Below are 17,072 nucleotides of genomic sequence, written 5' to 3'. Positions count from 1 at the left end.
GACAATACAAAGGACTGCTTGCATTTCTTAGCAATGTGTTACATGGCAACAGACAGTTTTGGAGATGTTGCCAGGCTGAATCTATGGCCAAGGCTGGAAAGAAGATGAGAAACACAGCTGTACATTATGTAGTTGCACCCACTTTGTGACCTTAGAAACTAGTGAAGGTGTACTATGGATGAATGCCATATGCAACGTTCAGAGCTGAATCTAGGTTTGGATTTTAAACATCTTCAGATTTCTGGGGTGTGCAGAAAGATTCAGTGTTCTGGTTCAGGCCCAGGCCTAATTTAAAGGTGAAAGTCTCAGATCATTTCAGTGCATCACAATGTGAAAATTGCAACTCTAGCTATGATGAGGAAACTCTGCTTAAGGTCTGAAGCTGGCCTATGGTAAGTTACATCTCTGTGAAGAGAGGTCCTTTTGTGTTGCTTGCAGCAGTCCTTACTCAGACTTCAGTAAGATTTCTGCCTGAGTGTGGACTCCTGGGTTAGACCCAGTGGGTGTTGAATTTAAATAAAATGTCATTTTTCCTCTTGGTATTAATTGACTTTATATTCATTAGGTGTTAGTTAGGTCTCACATTCTCTTGTGAATGGATCGCATTACATCAGAGAAATTCCCCTTTGCTCATAGAAGTAATATAGAGAACCTTTTCTCTGACTATTGCCTGCACAATACTCTAACTACTAAAGCTATTGTAATGACTGAGAGCTCACTTGGGCCTGGTCTACACTACGGGATTAATTCGGATTTAGCAGCGTTAATCCGAATTAACCCTTCACCCGTCCACACTACAGAGCCAGTTAATTCGAATTAAAGGGCCCTTTAAATCGATTTCTGTACTCCACCTCGACGAACGGAGTAGAGCCTAAATCGATTTTGTTAATTCGAATTAGGGTTAGTGTGGACGCACACCACCGAATTACTGTGTTTAAGTTAATGGGGTAGTGTGGCCGCACACCACCGAATTAATGTGGTTAAAAACCGAATTAAGGTGCTTAGTGTGGCCGCGCAGAATCGAATTTATACAACCTGTTTCCCAAATTCGAATTATCTAAATTCGGATTAATCCTGTAGTGTAGACATACCCTAGAATTCCTGTAAAGTGCAAATCAGAAATCTGAGAATATAAAACAATTTAACTCAAAATACATGCTCCATATGTTTCTTTTAACCATCTCTGCTACCAACGAAAGATAGAATAGAAACTACCTCACTCTCCTATAGCTTTTCTCATGCATCATCAGTAGAATTGTCGCTTAAGCTCTATTTGCAGATTCTCTCTTACAAGTGATGGTGTAAGAGGCAGAACGCAGCTGGATTCTCAGAAAGTGAGTTGAGGCTATGGGCCAAATTCTCTGTTGTGTAAACTGACACAGCCCCATTGACTTCAGGTTGCAGAGGAAGCATTAAAGTGCAGTTATGCTCTGAATAGTGTCTGCAAACCAGACATTGTGAGGCTCCATATTCCTTCACTCGCAGCAGTTTTCAGATCAGGTTCTCAATTTATAACTTTTTTTAAACTGTCAGAGCCAAATTCTCTGCTGATGTAATTTGGAGCTGCACCAATTTACAACGAGTTAGAAGCATGATTCTTTCCTCCTTGCTGATTTCCCACTCTCGTATCTTGTTCAGCTCAGTGTTTTGTCGTTCAGTATTTAATTAGTATCTCAACCAGTTTGTCTGTTAGTGAAGTAAGCCTTACAGGTGTGTAATTCCCAGGATCACCCCGAGAGCCTTTAAAAGGACAGGTACTACAGTTGCTGTTTTTCAGCACAGTAGCTGATTTTAATGACAGGCTGCATATCTTGTTAGCAGTTCAGCCTCTTGCATGAATACTCTTTCGTCCTGGTGACTTGTCGCTCTTTAATTTATCATTTTGTTTCTGTGCCTTCTTTTGACACACCAGCCTCTGACAGTTGCTCACCTTTGTTGCCTGAAAAGAATCCCTATCTCCCAAACATCCTTTCTTGTGAAGACTGATGCAAATAAATCCTTTTGCTTCTTTGTAGTGTGGCTAATCATTAAGGCTACGATTTTGTCATGGAGATCGTGGAAGTCACATGGAGATCGTGGAAGTCATGGAATCTGTGACTTCCAGGAGAACTCTGTGACTTCAACTCGCAGCAGCTGGAAGATGCAGGGTCCCCCTGCCACCCACTGGAAGCTGCAGGGTACCCCGATGCAGCAGGGGTCCCCTGAGCTGCCTGGGTGGCGGGGGGAACCCGCAGCTCCCGGCCACCGGAGGCTCTGGGGGAAAGGGGGTACCCTGCAGCTCTTGCCCACTGCAGCCCCCCCCAAGCTCCCAGCTGCTGCGGGCAGTGCAAGCCCCCGGAGCTCCGAGCTGTGGGGGGAACCTGGAGCTCTGAGCTGTGGGCAGCGGGGGCACCCTGGAGCTCCAAGCCACCTTGGGTAGTGGGGGCACCCAGAGCTCTCAGCCAGGCCCCTCAGCTGCTCAGCCACTACGGTTTGTGTGGGGACTCTGCAGCTCCCCATTTTGTCATGGATATATTTAGTAAAAGTCAGGGACGGGTCACGGGCGTCCATGAATTTTTCTTTATTGCCCATGACCTGTCCGTGACTTTTACTAAAGATATCGGTGACAAAATCTTAGCCTGTCTTATCATCACTCCTACTATTACCCAGAGTTCCACGGGCCCTGCTATTCTCTGACAGTGCTGTATGTCACAGGATCAACTGACCAAAGGAAAATTTAAACCTGAAACCTGGTAGTGAGCTCTATTCAACTGGCACAATCAGGGGCGGCTCTAGCTTTTTTGCTGCCCCAAGAACGGCAGGCAGGCTGCCTTCGGCGGCATGCCTGTGGGAGGTCCCCGGTCCCGCGGATTCGGCGGCATGCCTGTGGGAGGTCCGCCGGTCCCGCGGCTTCGGCATACCCGCCGCCAAATTGCTGCTGAATCCGCGGGACCGGCAGACCTTCCGCAGGCAAGCCGCCGAAGGCTGCCTGACTGCTGCCCTCGCAGGGACCGGCAGGGCGCCCCCCGCAGCTTGCCGCCCCAGGCACGCGCTTGGAGCGTTAGTGCCTGGAGCCGCTGCTGGACACAATCTACCCAGAGGAGCGGCAAAAGCTTCATCACCTGGAGCATTGAATTATGAACTGGCCAATGCATTTGGGATTTTATGGCAAGGACTGATCCACCACTGCTCAGGGAGAGCCTGGATTAGAGGACTTAATACAACAGGTCTTTTCCCATCTAATTTAAGTGGGCCAAATTCTACCCTCAGTTACACTGAAACAATTCCCATTAAAGTCAGTGGTGGTTGCAGACATAGACAGTGAGCAATGGAGAACGTATCCCATAGACACTGATTTGGGAAAGGCTTAGGCTATGGCTACACTACAGAGCTGACACAGCAGGGCGCAGCTGCCCCGATACAGCTGCCCCACTGTAGCGCTGCTAGTGCAGATGCTCTAAGCCAACAGGACAGAGCTCTCCTGTCGACTTAATTACACCAGCCCCAGTGAACGTTGGTAGCTATGTCGGTGGGAGATGCTCTCCCACCAACATAGCACCGTCCACACTGGTGTGTAGGTCAGTGTAACTTATGTCGCTTGGGGGGTGGCTTATTCACCCCCCATAGGTGACATAACTTATATTGACTTAAACTATAGTGTGTACATAGCCTTCACGTACCAAGTCATCTAGCTCATTGTTAAGGGTAAGATTTTGTCATGGTTATTTTTAATAAAAAGTCACAGACAGGTTGCAGGCAATAAACAAAAATTCACAAAAGCCCGCAACCTGTCTGTGGGTGGGTGGGGGGGGGAGCTGACCGCAGGGGGGCGTCTGAAACCTGAGCCCTGCCATGGGGGCGGGGGGGAGGACTGACAGCTCCACCCCTGCTGCCCAGGGGCTAACAGCTCCAGCTGAAGAAGTCCCAGAGGTTCATTAAAGTCATGGAACCGGTGACAAAATCATATCGTTACTCATCGTCTCCACTGACCAGCGAGAGCAGAATTATTCCCTATAGTATAATACTAAGTACATTATCCAGTCATTGAAAATATGTTTTAGGGATTTTTTGGGGGGGGGAGGGGGGGAGGGAGACAGGGCATGGTCATATATTAACTTTGGTCCTAAAAATAAGCATCAGCATGTTGAATAACAAATCTGATGGCAAGGGAGGGAGAGCTCAGATTTAGGAGAGAGTTCAAGGCTCAAGTCTGAATCAAAGCTAAGGTTTGGGTTTGATGGTGCCAAATGATATGAGCAAGAATTGAACCCAACCCTTTGAAACTCAAAAAGGAATTGGCTTCAAGGTTCTGCTTTTGGCTCACCTAACACTTTACATACCATTACTCCTAATGGGAGAGCCAGTCGCTGAGTCTAGTGATGTATTAGAAGACAATGAGAATACTTTTTTCCCTCTATTCTACATGTTAATGTGGCGGTAGAAGAAAGAGAGCTTTGAAAACATGGGGCGGAATAAGACCTTCCATTATGAAGATGCTTTAATTCATTGTCAGCCTGGCTGTTGTGAAATAGACGCTCCTCAGCCGCAATGTGCTGCTTTTGTGCCATCATCATTCATAATGTTTCATAATGGCTTAACGCAATGCCTTACCAGCTATAAAGAGTCACATGGCACATATCCAGAGGCAAGAACATGCTGATTTATTCCAGTTAGAGGAAAGAGGTTAGCAGAACCTTTTAACTCACATCTCTCATCTATTTTTTTTCTCCTCAATTTACCTTTGAGATTTCTGTGCTTTGTAAACAGGTGAAGGGGAAAAACAAATCTACTTGTTAGACAGAATGTTTAACTATGTTACAATTTCTTAGAAAACAGATAATAGAAGTTGGAAGTGGCTGAAGGTGCTCTGCAAACACGAGCCTCAGTCCATTTTCTAGCAGCCATGTCGGCATCACAAAAGTCACAACTGTAGTAGGAACACTTCACACTTAGGGTGAGGGCTTCTACAGAAACTGAGGCACACAGAGATGAAATTACCTGCTCTGGGTCCCACAAGTAACCAGTAAAAAAGCTGTATCAGGGCTCAGTTCATTAGAACATGCTCTAGATTGGGATTATGGCACATTGGCAGGGCAGTATATGGGGGAAGCTTGCACGGCCATTGCCCATCCTGTACCTGTTCTGTGGTTAAACAGGGGTCTTGTATCACTAGGGCTATTAATCTGCCAACTTTCACCAGCACTAAATTCACTAAAAAAAAGTTAATTTAACAACCCCAAAGCACACTAATCAGAGTACAGGGTGCATGATCTCAGCTGGGCCAAGCTCTGTGTTTCTGGGGCTACTTAAAGACAGCAGGTGACTGCAGGGGCTTTTATATATTAATGAATGATCTCTACCTATGGCGAAAGTCTCAGTTGGAAGCAATAGGAAAGGATGGGAATCTTTCCCATAGAGAGGCAACCAGTAAATTGTACACATGTATTTCCTCAAGAAAGCCTAGGATTCCTTTTCTAAAATGCATCCCACGGCTACTAAAATAATTTGTCATTGTGGATTAAGAAAAACATCTTTTGTAACTGCCTTCAGACTTTTCCCCTGGGACTCTGTTCCTGAGTTAAAGGTTCATGCGTATGTTAACTTTTCCCTTCCCCTTAATCTCTTTCACTCTTCCTTATCTCATAATGAGGAGTTGTACACAGTCAGTTTTATATCCATCTGTCACAGTTGCTGCTAAAACAGAGAAACCCTGTCCATCATGGTTCCTTCTCCCCCTGCCTTCCCCCCCCAGCCAAATTCCTGGCACTTGTACTTCCAGATCTCACTTGATTGAGCAGATCATGCAGTTCTGGCACCATCAAATCCAAATTTTAGCTCTGAATTAACCTTAAAATTTATTCAAAATCTAATTCAGATATGGATACAAGTGCTGCCTTCTTCGTTATTCATTCACACTGTTTGTTCATTGTACAACCATAAGAAGGGGGAATGAGAGGCATTGTTTATATTTCAGAGTAGCAGCCATGTTAGTCTGTATCCGCAAAAAGAACAGGAGTACTTGTGGCACCTTAGAGACTAACAAATTTATTTGAGCATAAGCTTTCGTAGGCTACAGCCCACTTCTTCGGATGCATAGAATGGAACACACAGAAAGAAGATATTTATACATACAGAGAACATGAAAAGGTGGAAGTAGCCATACCAACTGTAAGAGGCCAATCGATTGAGATGAGCTATCATCAGCAGGAGGGAAAAAAACCTTTGAAGTGATAATTGAGATGACCCATAGAAGGTGTGAGGATACTTAGCATGGGGAAATAGATTCAATTAGTGTAATGACCCAACCATTCCCAGTCTCTGTTCAAACCTAAGTTAATTGTATCTAATTTGTATATTAATTCAAGTTCAGCAGTCTCTCTTTGGAGTCTGTTTTTGAAGGGTTTTTTTGTTGCAAAATTGCCACCTTCAAGTCTGTCACTGAGTGGTTAGAGAAGTTGAAATGTTCTCCCACTGGTTTTTGAATGTTATGATTTCTGATGTCAGATTTGAGTCCATTTATGCTTTTGCGTAGAGACTGTCCAGTCTGGCCAATGTATATGGCAGAGGGGCATTGCTGGCACATGGTGGCATATATCAAGTTGGTAGGTGTGCAGGTGAACGAGCCCCTGATGGCGTGACTGATGTGATTAGGTCCTATGATGGTGTCACTTGAATAGATATGTGGACAGAGTTGGCATCGGGCTTTGTTGCAAGGATAGGTTCCTGGGTTAGTGTTTATGTTGTATGGTGTGCGGTTGCTGGTGAGTATTTGCTTTAGGTTGGGGGGCTGTCTGTAAGCAAGGACAGGTCTGTCTCCCAAGATCTGTGAAAGTGAGGGATCATTTTTCAGGATAGATGGTAGATCTTTGATGATGCGCTGGAGTGGTTTCAGTTGGGGGCTGAAGGTGGCGGCTAGTGGCGTTCTGTTATTTTCTTTGTTGGGCCTGTCCTGTAGCAGGTGACTTCTGGGTACTCGTCTGGCTCTGTCAATCTGTTTTTTCACTTCAGCAGGTGGGTATTGTAGTTTTAAGAATGCTTGATAGAGATCTTGTAGGTATAAAATACCTTATCTAAGCTAACAGCCATACCAGGCAGAGCATTGTTTAGATTGTAAACTCTGCAGGGCAGGGATCTTGTTTTTATTCTTGTCGCTAGAGTGCCTGGCACTGTGGCACTACACAAGTAAATAAATACATAATAATAAAACCCAAGGAAAGACAGGAAGAACCAGTAAATGGTTTTTTTTTCCCTAAGGGTGTGTCTACACTGCAATCAGAGGTGTGATTACAGCTTGTTTAGACATATCTGCGGTAGATTTAATCTAGCTAGCATAGCTACAGATTGCAGTGAAGACACAGTGGCACTGTACAAGCCCACCTAGAACTCTGAGTATGTGCTCATGTTCCTAACCCACCCTCAGGTCTGTGCCCCCACGTCTTGGTTGCTATTTTTAGCAATGCTAGCTTGATTAAAACTAGTGCTGGTATGTCTACCTGAGCTGCAATCACACCTCTGATTGCAACGTAGACAAATCTTAAATATGTTCCCTACCACACCAGGGGATGAATCACCATGGTTAGGATCATTTAAAAGTGAACTGAACAAATTTCTGAATAATATACTGTAGGGAACAATCCTGTCTTGGCAAAAGGATGGATAGATGTGACTGTAATGGAATGTTAAGCTGTATTATACCGTTCAGCCACTAGGTGGCACTAGGTATAAAATAGCTTAGATAAGGTAACAGCCATACCAGGCAGAGCATTAAAGGATCTTATAGTGAACACATCTAGTGAACACATCTGTATCTCTCTGAGAAGTATGCTCTGTAGTCAGTCCATATCTGATACAGAAGCTTGACCTGCTAGTAGCAGCCCTGCAACCTACCGTGTACAACATGATAGCGACTTATAAGGTCTTTTCCATCTTTAACTTCAGTGAGTCTGTGATGCTGAGACACAGTTGGTTGGAAATGGGATGAGATGCTGGGCATGCAGACGTAAAAGCCATTTTAAAAAAAACCTACCTCTCTTCCCCCATAAAAATGGATGCCTATGAACAAATAGTAGCAAATTATCCCACAGGGATTGGGTAAGGGCTATACTGGTCCTAGATCATTTCAGACACTGAAGAAGGCTTTCCCTGCAAGAAACAGAACTGTTCAGAATATTTCTGATAAAAGATTTGCTGTTGTTGAAAAATAGGATTTCAGCAAAATGATTTTTTGGTGAAGAATCCATCTTCAATGAAAATCAGGTTTTTGTTGAAAACCTCCAACTCTCCCCCCCCCCTTATGAAAACCCAAATTGTGTGTGTGAATCCCTTCCTGACCAGCTCTAATGATAAGCCTTGGCATGTGACGAGCACTACGATAGTGGGTATGTCACTAGGGTGACCACTTCTGAATAATTCTCCCTTTTGTGAGAAATCAGTAGAGGCAGAACAGACAAAGGATGTTGGCACAAAACTAGCAGGCCTGGCATGGGCCAAGTATAACATTCATAAAAGTATACCTGGAATGCAGAGCCTAGAATCTGTCTGTTAGAAGTCCCCGTGACTTGTAGAGGGATGGAATAAGTGATCTATTACTGTACTGTAGATTTTATTTCAGCCCCATCCCTTTGAATGGATCAACACTTCAGGCCCCATATCCATTCCTTCCCACTTCCCTCACCAATCCCATTACACACAGAGGAGTTTAGTCCCACCAAGACCTTGCTGAAATCTTCACCTAGGCTGGTAGGATATAACCAGCAGGTTGAAACCAGGTGGACAATAAATCTGTAGGGACAGAGAGGACTTTGGCATGATCTCAGGAAGGGCCAAGGATTACAAAAGAGAACAACTCAGAGAAAAAGAAACTGCCAGGCCTGAGTAGAAGTCCTAGAGAATGAATGAGGCAAATAGCTTCTAGAGCAAGATCGAATGAGCCTAAATGTGCCCAGAGCATTCTGTGAAGTAACAGAAGTTGCATGAAAGCAGATACTGATGTATTGCAAGTAAGCAGAAGTTAAATAGATTGGAATGCTGATTCTAATAGTAGCTCATCTTAATCCTCAAGAAAGAAAGTGGAGGAATGTGTCAGTGGATGTTATGAGATGCAAATTGCAAAGAAAGAATATTACTGTTTCTGCATAAAAAAAGACCCTGGATATATTTGCAATTCAAACCATGGTTGCATGTGATCTTATTTGTTTTCACAGTTTTATTTTTAAAGAAAAAGATGATTTATTTAATTCACACAACAAGAAAACATCCTTTAAAACAGGTTTAATAATTAAAAAAACACTTTCATCTGTCAGGCTGTGGTTCATTATGCACAAAATACCACATTCTGGTCATTTGTCACACACTGCTGGCATCATGCACTAGCAGGTTTTAAGGGTCAGAGATATGCCTGAAAGTTAGGGCTGGTCTACACTGAAAACTTATATCAGCATGTCTGCATCTCTCAGGAATGTGAAAAATCTTCACCCCTGATAAATGTAGTTGTGCTAACCTAGCACCCGGTGCAGACAGTGCTCGGTTGATGGATTAACCACAGTGACAGGAGGAACCCCTCCTGTTGCTATGGTGAGTGTCTACACACTTAAAGGTAGAGCAGCACAGCTGCTGCAATTAATATTGCCAACCCACCAGGATTGTCCTGGAGTCTCCAGGAATTAAAGATTAATCTTTAATTAGGGTTTATGTGATGAAACCTCCAGGAATACGTTGAACCAAAATTGGCAACCCTATGCACTGTGGCCTAAAACTCTGTGAGTAAAATAGAGCACCTCTGTTGATGTTGCCTTTCCATGGAGTGGATAAGGGGAACAGACCAAAATGAATTGCTCCACAGATGACAATAATACACTAGAACTGAATCATGGCTGTGCTTTAAAAATGCAGGCCATGTCAGCAATACAACTACCCTGTTTCCCCGAAAATAAGACAGTGTCTTATATTAATTTTTGCTCCCAAAGATGCGCTAGGTCTTATTTTCAGGGGAGGTCTTATTTTTCCTGGAGCTTCGGGGCCTTATATTCCGGGGTGGCCTTATTATCCAGGAGGTCTTATTTTCGGGGGATGCCTTATATTACAGCGAGAGGCAAAACTGGAAGTAGGTCTTATTTTCGGGGGATGTCTTACTTTCGGGGAAACACGGTAGCCCTGCCATGAACTGGCTGAGAGGACAAGCAGCCAGAAGAAGTGGGGAGATAATGTAATGAATGCGCAGGCAACAAATGCTATAAAATAAATACCAGTCTGAGTGAACAGCCCCATCTTACCTTCACAGGGCCTGATCCTAGGAGCTGAGGGAGCTCGGTACCTCATAGGATTCGGCCCACATAGGGTCTTTTATCCCAGAGCTCTTCATGGATACATGCGGCATCGCTGAAGTGAAGCCACATCTGTGGTGAAGGGCAGAATCCAAACAGCGTATGTCATATGGCACAACAAGGGGGGTGTTGGTAGGGGGAGTGGAGGAAGGAGCATTTTTGGTCACAGACACAGCAGTACTCTTACAGGAGGTAGTTTAATGTCCCCACAGAACCTCAGATCTTGAAGTCTCAGTGGACAGACATGAAATTGCCTGAGAATCTTTCCAACCTAGGGCTTGTCTACACTGGCAATTTACAGTGCTGCAACTTTCTCGCTCAGGGGTGTGAAAACACCCCCCCCCCCCAATCGCAGCAAGTTTCAGCGCTGTAAAGCACCAGTGTAGACAGTGCTCCCAGTGCTGGTAGCTACGCCCCTCATGGAGGTGGGTTTTTTTAGAGCGCTGGGAGAGCTCTCTCCCGGTGCTCTGCTGCGACCACTCTGCGCTTTAGTGTTGCCAGTGTAGACTAGCCCCTACATGTATTTTAAGGACTAAATCCACCATGCTGGAATTTGTATCACAGGAAGACTAGTTATTGCAAAACTAGAAACCACTAGCCCACCTCTCCACTTTTCATGTGGCAGCAGGTAATCTGGGCCTATGGGAAGTGTCACAGTTCAAGACAAAAAGTCCTGTGGTACCTTATAGACTAACAGACGTATTGGAGCATAAGCTTTCGTGGGTGAATACCCACTTCGTCAAGCGTCTGACAAAGTGGGTATTCATCCACGAAAGCTTATGCTCCAATACGTCTGTTAGTCATGAGGTGCCCCAGGACTCTTTGTTGCTTTTTACAGATCCAGACTAACAAGGCTACCCCTCTGATACAGTTCAAGACAACTGCATCTATATTCTCCCTCTGTGGGGCATCCACTTTTAGGCTTCTGGCTCCAAGCCATAACCTCTCTTGGCTGACCCACATCTCTCTCCCTCCTGACCCGGGTTTCTCCAGGCTGCCCAGTACATTGTGAGTTCCCCTATACGCCAGACTGCCTAGACAACCAGCACCTACACTTTGCTTTCTCCTCAGAGTCTACAAACAGTGTAATTCCACAGTTAAGTCACCACACAGCTCTTTCTAAGCAAGCACATGTATTCTTAAGGTGAAAGCCTTACAGAGAAAACATATTAAAATCAATAAAATCTAGACACATGATAAAAAACTTACCAGAGGTCCTCTCAACTCCAGCCTCAGGCTCTGGTAGGTGTTGGGCTTTCCAACCCTTCCCTAAATATTGGGGCCCCTCTGTTGACAGAAGATTCTGTCTGTTGGCTGGATCAGAAAGAAGGCCTTGAAACTCCAGCTACTTATCCAAAAGTCCTTTTTTTTTTTTTTTTTTTTGGTCAGTTAGTCTCTAGTGAATCCAGCCTGAACCAGTGTATGTGAGCCTCTCCAGATGGGAGTAGTTCTCTGGAGGTGTTACAACCTGAGTGAATTTGCCTAATCACCTCCCACTGTTCTTGGTTCCTGGAGGGCTGTGGACACCATACCCCCATGTAATTACATACTATCCCTGGCCCACAATGATACATAAACTTAACGCAGTAAGAACTCCCAAAGATATCACAGGAAATTGCCATATCTGTCATATGAGGTAGTGCAGAAAACATGAAGGGGAGGAGAGGACTGCAAGAAGGACAAAGAAACTGAAAGTGATTGAAAGGATGATGAGAGAAGCAAGGGTGGAAACTAACCAAAAGAATGTGCAAACAATCTAAATGGAGGAGAAAGGTTCCAGTTACACAGAGAACAAGAGTTCATTTAAGGAGACAGGCCCCCAAGAAGGTAAATGGGTCAATTATAATATACAAAGAAGAAGCAGACTACTTAGTAAAAAATCATTTGCCTTGTGTTTACAAGGAGGGATGGAGGCCATGCCAAAAACAGCCATACTTTTTCTAAGGGAGACAGTAGAAATACTGTCAGTAGTTGAGTTCATGCCAGAAGTAGTGATCAAGAAATTCAGAATGCCACAAAGCTGACAACATCAGGGCTAGGTGGGATCCATCTCAGAAAATCAAGCAATTAACTAAAAAATTACAGCAGATGGTTAAGCAAAGGAACACAGGAGACCAGAAAGACCAAAGTTCACCCATTCCTAACCCTGGCAATTGCACACCCCACCTGATCAGAGTAATGACCCTGATCAATGTTTCAGAGGAAGGTAAAACTCTCAAAGTTCCTGGCAATATATCTCAGGGAAAAACTCTTGAGTAAGTCTGGCAGTTAGCTGAAACCTATGCATGTGAGCTAGTCACCATAAAAAAAAAAAAAGAAGAAGAAAGCATCTAATCCCATGTATGCTCTGTGGGAACACTGGTGTCCGCTGTCCACAATATTGCCTATTACCTCTTGAAGCCTCGTAAGATGGTTTCTGATGTTATCTCAGTGGCAAGAGCAGTTTAAAAACTCCCAAAGGAAACAAGGGAGAAGAGAAGTTAATGGGCTGGAGAGAAGTTAGTGTTATGCCTAGATTTATGAAGGGATCTAAGAAAGAACCAGAAAGCCACAGCTCGACTTCCACAATGAGGGGGTAGATACATAGAAGAGGCAAATAAGCACCCCTCAGGAAGTTATGACTTCATTAAGGATAATGAATAGAGGGAGAATTATACCTAACAAATCTGATGACAATGGATTTTCCAATTTAATTGGACTTTAGGGAAGCTTTTTCAGACTCACATAGTCTAATATAAAAGGTTATGCTATAAGATAAGCCTGGCAGGAGTCTGAGTGTTGCTCAATGGGCTAACGAATGGGTTTGGATACGGGAGAAGAGGAATTGTGAGAATCGTAAGCAACTCCTGCGGATAAACCACCAACGCTTAGGGTGAGATTGAGGCTTTCTGTCTCTGGCGGTCAGCTTGAGCAGGGCAGCACGGCCCTTACAAGCAGGTCATTGGTGGGAGTTGCAGGAAGAATTCCAGCTGGCCTAGGCTGGATGCCTGTGGGGCAGTGCGGAAGTGTAAGCTGGAGTGAGCGCTTCCGTGGTACCAAGTCCATCACAGATTCCCTGTGAGGAGTCCAGTTCCACATCCCCTCCCACAGCCCATAGGAGATGCTTTTTTAGCACAGGAAAAGCCCCTTTGGGCTTGGTTATTTGTTTTTAAAGGGCCAGTGTGCCGTGGTTATAGAGTTCCTGTGCCCCCACAGTTACCAGAGAGGGCCAGGATCTGTTGCAAGCTGGGAGCTTAATAAATGGGGGAACTTCCTGGTTAGGGAGTTCTCTAGTTGCTGCTGAAAGCATGGCCCTTTGTGTTTGTGTCCTCATGCTACACAGGGTCAGAAGAGAGTGACTCCCTCTCCCTAAAGAAGGAGTAAAGGAAAGAAAAGAGACCCCCAGACTACAAGATTGGTGAGTGAATGGACAAAGCGGAAAAACAGGGAGGAGACCTGTGAAAGCAGCAGCAGGAAGGAGGCGCACAGCCCTGTCTTAGCGCAGCAATGGAGCCCACAGTGCAAATGGCTCTGTTAGAGAAGTTTGGTTTTGGCAGCTCAGGCAGCTGACCTTGCTGGATCCATAGATTTGAGCAATTCTAGATGGCTTTTGATTTAGCAGAGAATGCACAAGAATAGCAGATAAATGCCCTGATATTTGCAACTGGTGATGCTGCTGCTGCTGCTATCATACGTGCCCTACCCCTCACTGACGAGGAAAAGAAAGAATACTCCAAAGTGAAAGAGATTGCTAAGGCCCATTTCATAGGCAGACAGAATATTATACATAAGAGGGCCAAATTTAATAGGAGATTCCAGGAACAAGAGGAAACAGCTGAGACTTTTATTACTGCACTTCATAGTCTTGCTGAACATTGCAAATATGGAATGTTAAAAGAAGAACTAATAAGAGACAGGTTAGTTGTTGGTATAAGAGAATTTATCTGTACAGCTTCAGTTAGACCAGATCGCACCCTATCAAAAGTAAGAATGTAAGACGCCATAAAGAAACAACTGTGCGACTTGCATGCTTGCAGCATAGGGGAGACCACCTCAAACAATACTGACACAGTAGCAAAGAGAAAAAACACAGTCAGACTGAAAAAACATAGTCAGACCAAATTTACAACATAACAAAACTGCAAAACTAGAGAGTGGGAGACCAAAGATCCTGAGTTGGAGAGAAGCTTGGAAAAGCTGTGGAAGATGTAGCAAGACACTAAGACACCAAGACCAGCAAAAGAGGCAGAATGTAGGATATGGCACAATAGGACACTTTGCAATAACATGCCGGTCACCAAGAGCAGTGGAAACACTCCAAGAGGGAGTGTTATCATCAGATGACGAGTGCCTATTTCTAGGGACTATATCCTCAATAGACCAGAAGCATGGATCTAAATGATAGGAACCTTAAATTAAAAATTGATACGGGGGCAACAGTGGCTGAAATACCAAAAAAAGATTCTAATGGAGTGTTAGACTTGCTCTAGCAGATGTGACCATGTTGCCCTCTACTAACTGGAGGCTGAGCATACACATCTTACTACCACACCCAACTGACATGCTCCTTTAGTTCAAGGGGCAAAAGGTTCCTGCGTTTTATCCAGACTGAAAACCATCAGGTCCATTGGGCCACAGCATATGTGGCTGTGAAATCATTCCACACACTGTGCTATCAGTGACCTGTAGAAGCCACCTTTCAGGCAAGAGCCTTCATCCTTCCTTAGTATCTCTACTAAATGTGCCCATAGAGGTACCAGTCGAGATGGCTTTATTTGTCATGTGGAGTCCCTGTCCCTAGGAACAGAGATCCAGCAACCTATGTCACCGACATCATTAAACGGGCTAGATCCCAGCCAGTAATATACAATACAGTGAAAAGGCTCCATATCCCAGTATGAATCCCCGAGACATCCAGCCCCCCTTGCAGTGTTTAATATTTAGATTTAAGAGTATCCTTGCTGCTAGTACGTAATTCTGCAGGATCTACCCTGCTGGTTTGAACACAGTAGAGCATATTCTATCATTATGGATTACAACAGCAGGGACTGAACTGAGACGTTTTAGCTCTTCTGCCTGTGGGTGAAATATGTTTGTGAGTGTTTGCCCATTTTTTTTTTTTTTAGATTAGAAAGACATACCAGCAGGTTACCCAAACACATCCATTGCTCCTTACTGATGGGGATGGGATGGCTCAGAAGATTGCTAATGCACTACAGGTACTTTTATTTCTAGGTAGCCGGGTGAAATCCAGCCCAGGTTGTTTGTGTCTAAATGTTGTCACCATTTGAGGTCTGATCAGCACCTTGTATAAAACTAGCTGGTAGTCTCAGTCCAACAGGCCTTACAAACCTGTAGGCAGTCTCAGCAGAGAGACGGGATCGATTCCTGGTTACTAAACATCCCCCTCATTCCTTAGACCAGTCCCTCCAGATTAGGGGTGGAGCGGCATAAGGGAAGTGGGTACTGCGGCAGCTCCTGCGGTAATAAATAGAGGACTGCAGTCCCCCTACCAGGCATTCAGACTGGCAGCTTCCACCAGCATTACACATTCACATCTACAGACAAATCAGCCTCTGACTGAATTGTGGTTCAAGTTCAAAAGGAGAGCAGCACATTCTTTTTTCAGTTTCCCAGCTTTCTGAGAGGTCTGCCATGTAAAATAGAACATTTCATCTTGTCTGGAACACGGTATATTGAGCAATAAAAAAGTAATTTGTAAGTGGCAAGAAATTTGGACTGAAACAGTTTCATTTAATGTAGGGTATCAAGGTGTCTAATAACATACCTCACAGCTAGACCTCGGTTCTGTTGCTATCAAGCCACCAGGGCTGGATTTAGGGGCAGGCGAACCCCAGGCGACCACCTTGGGTGCCAGGCTTGGAGGGCGCCGAGCTCGGGGTGCTGTTTTTGTTGTTAGCGGCAAAAGGAAAAATAGAATGTTTGAAGTAAAATGTTTGAGGTATTCTGTATATGGATTCATTTTTCACTAACCTCCTAGAATGTTCTGGACCGTTGTAGACCTTTCCCTGACGCTGTGCTTCAGATCGTGAGGGCAAAGGTGAGAAAAGCGACCTTTTGAATTAAAAAACTAGTGTTAATGTTCTAAGGCTGTCACCTACTGTAACGCTATTTAATATACTGGACCACCCAATGTTGGTGCACGGTTCAATTTCTTGATGTTAGTACATTTCAGTTATTTTTAAATTTAAGAAGTTTCTATAAGCTTAGAGGAAACAATTTTTTTACTGGATTATGTATGGGATGAATCAATACCGATTTACAGATCCTAGCGTGCAAATTTATTGTCTGATATGACAGGAATAAATCATGCATGTAAATCGTGCATCAAAGTCGTGAAATGGACTACAAATGCAATAAAAAATAAGGTATTCAAAAGTTTAACAAATGGACGGGGGACACCGAAGACACTCCTCGTCTGGGGTGCCATTTGGTCTAGGGCTGGTCCTGCAAGCCACAACCTGCAGCTTGGCTCCTTCAGATGTGATCCTGAGAGAAATGGCGCATAGTGTAATTTTGAAAGGTTTCCATCTCACCTCATAGTCACATCTGCAACCAGGTAGCCAGCAGCTCCTAGTACAAAGACCTTCTTCAATGGATCACCCTAAATCTACAAAACAGTATTAACAAAACAGTTAAGAACTAGCTCTTGTGAAGAAGTGGATGGCTGAGGGAATTGGTAATGGGACATACAGCCATTTATCTATAAGACACCTGCTTGATTTCAGCCTAAGGAGGGAGCAATTAATAGTTGTGAACCTGTGATGTCAT

This window comes from Terrapene carolina, unplaced genomic scaffold, assembly GCF_002925995.2.
Source record: "Terrapene carolina triunguis isolate 2854851 unplaced genomic scaffold, T_m_triunguis-2.0 Scaffold406, whole genome shotgun sequence".
Lineage (NCBI taxonomy): Eukaryota > Metazoa > Chordata > Testudines > Emydidae > Terrapene > Terrapene triunguis.
This window is presented reverse-complemented; position numbering follows the sequence as displayed.